Source organism: Strigops habroptila, chromosome 1 (genome assembly GCF_004027225.2).
Source record: "Strigops habroptila isolate Jane chromosome 1, bStrHab1.2.pri, whole genome shotgun sequence".
Classification (NCBI taxonomy): Eukaryota; Metazoa; Chordata; class Aves; order Psittaciformes; family Psittacidae; genus Strigops; species Strigops habroptila.
This window is the reverse complement of record NC_044277.2, coordinates 84,472,007-84,478,390: the sequence shown is the minus strand read 5'-3', so window position 1 is coordinate 84,478,390 and position 6,384 is coordinate 84,472,007.

Here is a 6,384-nt window from a genome sequence, read left to right as displayed (position 1 = left end):
TTAATCTGGTTCTCACACACGAAAACCATTCCTATAAAACAAAACGTCTTTCACTTGTTCGTGTATAACCTGAAGCAAAATTTCATGTTCGCTCCTGAAGGCAGAACTTAGCCGAGATACAAAGGCACGTGCTGCCAACTATACAAATGAGAGGCCAGAAGACATTCTGAACAAAACACATGTAACACAGGTAAAGAGCAGTTTTGCCATGAGTTACTTCGACACGTTGTCTCCAAGAGCAACGTGGTCGTGGCGGAGAGCTGGTGTGGCAAAGGGCGCCATCTAGAGGACAGAGGCACCCCAGCTTCTTGACAGCACCAAGACGTACATTAATCACACTGTAAAGTCATTATTCGTCATTGATGGTTAACAATTGCCGGGTTTGCTTTCCGTAGTTGTATTTTAATGGCTCTGAAAGACTTTTTTTGTTGTCGTTTAGATTAGATTTTTGTTTTTTACAGACTGTACTGTGCTGAAAAATGAAAAATGTTTTACTTATTTTATAAAAAAATGTATCTAGAAAACTTGTTGAGGAAGGGGGTAATATTCTTCTTTAATTATAATAAGTTAGTTCCAGACAGCATTATTTCTTGCAGCAAGTACACACTTTGACTGCTCTCTCTTAGATGGTCTCGAGTTTTAACGCACTCTCACTGAAGTAAATAAATAGATGTTTTGTCACTGCTTTCAAAGTGAGCAGGACCTCATCCACAGAAATTACATACGTATGCCCACAAGCATACACATGTAAATGCATACACCTGCGCAAAGTTTACTGTGTTTTCTGCCAGCACAATTTCCTTTCCTTCCTTTCCTGTCAGTACAATAAAACCGCTTGTCAGGCAAGCAGACCAACCTGAGGCCTTTCAAAGGAAGGTCTTGGTTTTCCTTTCATCAACATTAACAGCACAGTTAGGGACCAATTCTGTATCCCATTGAGCAAGTCCTAAAAACTTTGTGTGAAAGTTAAGTTCCAAAGACTCAGTAGAAAAATAACTGATGTTTGTGTATCTGGAAACTTCATTCCAGTGAGGTATGTTACCAGAGTTCAGTTGGGCTGCCTTTCACCTCTGAAGTCTTGTCCCCAGGAGACTGATGAGCTAAAATGGGAATACGGAGCTATTTCTCCAGCTTGCAACTAGCCACCAGCTGTCCATCTTCCAAGTGTATTCCTTTCTCCCCTACTGTATCTCCAAACTCTCCCTGGCTTTTCTTACCACACTCTTTAACAAAGAGCCAGTTCCAACCATTAGACTGAAGAAGCAAACATCAAGACAATGGGTTAGAGATTTTGCAGCAGAAGTGAGGGAAATCCCACTACCTCAGCTGCTACCTGCAATTCACCACCAAACTGATACGCACTAACACAAAAGCAAAGCAGCTCTCATAGCCTTTTCCCTGACCCTGAAGAGACAAAATTCAGAGGAAGAGAGCTACTTGACAGCAACAACAGTTTTTATTTTCTTACGTGTGCAAGTTGTGATTTTCACACTGGAAGAAAACTATCTTAAAAGAGCCAGTAATGCCCTCCAAACCTCGACCACCCAGATTTATCTATTTTTAATTCTCATTTTCACTGTAACACTAAATGAAACTCTCTAAACTTAACATGTCCCACTTAAATGAGACATGCTATGCTCTGTTTGTTTTAATATATGGATCATTTTCTCTATTTACACAGTAAATGTTGTAGTAGCTTACTGGAATAATTTTGTATAAAAGTGACCCAGCAGTTTAAGAAATATCAAAAGTTCAACTTCTTTAGTTATGAATAGAAATGAAAACATCGTAAAATTTACTTTACACCAATGCTCCAGGGTATCATCTGAACACAAAAATATTCAGAATACTTGAAGAACTACTCTACTATATCAGCACAAACAGCCACAGCACCAATTTTTCAAGTCTTTTAATTAACTGCTGTCTAAAGTTAATTTACGATTGCCCTATTGCAATCAGATTTTCTCAGTTCTTATCTAAATAATGTGTCAATAAAAATTCTGGATCCTCTAGACTCTGCCATAGAAAAAGCATAATACAAAAAGATGTTTTGCTATTTCTAAACACATTTTGGTTGACGACAGGGTCATTTCCCTGCCAAAGACCCCATACTGTGATGCCCAGCACTGTTCTTACTGGAGACAGGTGCAGCACACAGCTACACTAGACAACACTTGGCCATGCAAGCACGGCACATAGCACATAACCACGCCCTGCTGCCCGGTTAACAGGGAGCAAAGGACAAAGCTGCCTGACTTCCTCTGGGAAATCTCATCTTTCCATGGGATTCACTCAGTCCCCACTAACTCCAAAGCTGTTAGATAGGACTAATATTTTCAAAACATGAACCCAAAAAAATCCATGTTTACCTTCTGATATTGAAAAGCTGCAGAACCACACAACTTCTTCAAAATTTCTGAATGTAAGTCCAGCTATAAATAAACCCCAGAATAAAAGCACATGTGCTTGCTTTTATGAATCCAAAAGATCAAAAGATGCTGACCAGTCTCTCACAGCTGCAATAGATTTTTGCAGATGATAATGAAAAATTCAACTCTACTGGGAAACACACATACTAAGCTCTTTAAGTAACAGAAAGAAGAAAGGGACAGTGTTTTGGGAAGACAAAATTAATCATGCAATCAGTTAGTTACCTTTTCATTTTTTGTTCCATGATCTGATTCACTGACTTTTTCTTCCTGAAAGCTAGTTGTCTCCATTTTTTCCATGCTCTGAAAAAAAGCTGTTTTTTCCAGTCGGTTTCTGTTGTATCGTGTATTGATCTCTTCCAGCCTATTGATCTTAAGTAGCTTCATACTATGCCCAGTTAATGTACTTTCTGTTTTCCTCTCCATCTTCGATGCGTAAACCAGTGAACACTCATAACTTCTGATTTCTCCTCCTTCTTGGCTGTACAAAAGAAAGACAAATAAGAGGCATAAGTGTTATGCATGCATTTTAGCTTAGAAAACCACTGTGGTTGTGCTAATTTGTATTACAACTGTCTTTCCTTATACTTTCTGAACCAATACCCAAATACAGAGTGAACAGTGCCAGCTGTTCACAGATGCTGTTCTACCTACTCACCTACATTCAACACTAGATAATTCAATCAGGCTACAAGACCAATGTAATTTAATTCCAATTAAATTACAATTACCAATGTAATGTAATGTTCACTGAAACCTTTTAGCTCTATCAAATCAATACATATTGCTGTAGATTGCAGACCTTGCCCATGGATCACACCCCACTTTTTAACCACTTCCGTGGTTCTCTGTTGCTCAATGTGTTCTCTTTCCCTCTAGTGCAGTTCCAGCAAGTTGACATGCGAGGACCCAGTTACTAAGTCCACTAAGACTTTTGATTTTAAACAAAGTGGTTTAGGCCTGAACACAGTCCTTCCTTCTCTTCCCACTATCCTATACCACCATCCTATACCATAGGTAATTGCCAAAATGGTGGTGATTTTGGGCCCTCTGTTGAAGGCTGCAAAAGATTGCAGCCCCCAGCAGGATTCTTTCCTACTGTAGGCCCTCACTATGTGCCTAGTACTTTTATGACGTAGAATCATCAAGCCTTGCCTAACGGTAAGATTATCTGGAAAGTTATTGCAAGTCAAGCTGTTAGTTTTAATTCATTCTCTGGAGAAGGACTTTTATTCCACAGCAAGGTGGTGGGTTCCCCTGCCCAGTAACCACTTGGTTACAGTTGGAAAACAAGTCCTTTTGCACAACTAATTTTAAAAGAGAAGCTACTCTAAAATTTCACTTATCAACTCTGTGTAGACCCAGGAAATAGAGGACAAAAACATTTTCATTGTTATTATTGCAACTCTACCTTCACAGTACTGGAAGCCCAGCTACAAACGCATGGTGCTAATGCTTTAGCTCTATAAAGCTGAATCTGGTCAATTTCATTACACAGCTCATGTTTTTCATTTTAACTTGCGTAAATACCATAAACTATATGGTGTAATTAAGAATGTATATACAGCTTTACAGTCATTAGCAGCAAAGAGAAACAGCTTTCAGTGTACAACCAGAGAACCAATTAAATCAGTTATTTTTACCTGAACACCTTCCAACAGAAAATGTGCCTGTGTTTTGACCCCACATCTGTGTGCACATGCAACAAATCAGATGTATACCTACATCAGCTAACTGCACTGCCCATAGTTAGCCCTCCAAACTCTTCCCATGTGCCATCACATGTGATACAGGAGGTGACTTGCTAGTGGTGATGTTTATAGATGATGGACAGCAAAGGACAGTGCAAGCCTGCAGCTTGCAAATGAGCCTTCCACAGAGATTCCTGATACTATGTTATTTCAGCCCTAGAGCATGCTTTTAAGATGAAATGCAGGTGCACCAGCATGGGACTGAAGACATTCATTATCTGGAGAAGTCATGCACCTGGTATGTAAAAATGCCAGGTTTGCTTCTTCCATCCTCCATCACCAGCTTTCATGCTCTGACACCCCTTTCCATACCCTTCAGGTGAAAAGACATTTTACAAGATTTTCTTCCCCTGTTTCTCAACAGCAGGTTCTTGAGTTTTCCTAAATGTACTGACAATTGCAGGTGACATACCACAAGAGCTCAGTCTAACCTTCCAGTCATTATTCTACAGATCCTTTTACCTACTCCACATCAAGGTGTGACTCCAAAGCTGTCAGAAAAAACAGGTGATGTTTCCAGATGCCTGTCCACTGTCTCCATGTCTGCAGCTACTCAAATCTCACAGGGTTTTAGAGCAACCTGGCTCTGAAGACTGCTTCTGGCCTGGCATGACTGCAATCAAGGAAAGTTGATTCAGGCCTTCCATAAGTCTTCAAAGAGCACTTCATCCTCTAGGTTATGACCACCAAATGCAGCCATCCATCTAAGGAGAATGACATGTCCTACTGAAAGGACACGTTGTTCCTTCAAGCTGACCAATGGGTCAGTTATCTGGGAAAATATTAATGGGATGGAAAGCCTAAAGGTATTACTGGGCTCTGTTACCAAGCAGAGACAAGGACTGAGTCCAAACATGATTGCCCTCTCCCCCATCATTACCTTGATATATCCCCTAAACAATAAGCTAAACAGCGGAAAGTTTCTGAGGTGCACACTGCGAAATTTGTTTGCAAGTGCCTCCTCCACAGTCCCAGAGAAGTAAACCCACTGTGGTCATGTGCCATTGAGCAATGGGAGGCTATGGCCTTCTACCTTATTAAAAGGAAAAAGGAAAAAAAAAAAAATGTTCAAATGGATGTTGAGCTCTGTTTCCCGCAAAGGAGGGTGAAAACGTTCCCCCATCATTTAGATTCCCCAGCTTTGGCCTGGAAGATGCTCTCTTCTGGGTCATCTTCAGCAAGTCAGTCTCTCACTTCAAGCAAAATAGCTTGCTTCATGAAGTACATCTGTGCTTACATGCTCAGAAACCAGAGACACATCACAAAAACACAGAAACTTGCCCAGCTGTATGCATAGAGGGTATATACCTACAGTCCTACTGCTTTTTCTACCCAAAAGCAGGAGAAATAAATATTTTTGCACAATAAAAATATAAAGTAACAAAATTTGTAAAAAAAAAAAAAATACAGTAAATGTTTATAAAACTGGTCAGAAATGGAAACAGGCAGGCAAACAGTTACCAGCCAAAAAGAAGAACCCACACATAACCCCTTTTTCTTTCATCACCTGTTTTTAGATCATAACCCCTTCACAGCCAGAACTAGGTTTACATGACAGGCCGTAAAGCTCTTCACGCAAAACTTGGTCTTTTGGTCTCCACCTTCACTTCAAATAAAAACTTTATTTCTGACCTGTTGGCCACTTGCAAAACAGCCATTTTCAAAATTCAAGCCTGGGGACAAGTACCGTTAGCCAGTAGCCAAACTTGTTTACCTCCTAATACATCTTGACATTAGACTGACCTGAGTTTTACAAGCTGGAAACAATGATGTCACAGTGTATAATTAAATCTAAATATATAGTTTAAGAAAGAAAACAAGATGTAATGTGGAAAGAATTGCCAGTGGGTCATGTTCAGGTGGTAAATAAGGATGCAAATGGTACCACTTACTATGCTTTTCTTTCAAATACAACCTGCTCTGCATTCTGTGCAATACAAGAGATGTATTTTCTTTATGAAAACAAAACAAAATTTATTGGTAGGTCTTCAACTGAGAATGAAGTTTTCACATATTTCAACAAAAGAACGACCTGCTGGACCGCTAAATACACAGATCTTGACAACATTGATCAGTGTGACCCTGAAGTAGTTCCACTGCACTTCAGCCCATTTGAACCAGCCCAATGCGGCCACACTCTTCTCCCACCCCTTCCCCAAGCTTGCCTACACAACCCCACTGAGGCACCACACTGCCTGGAAACC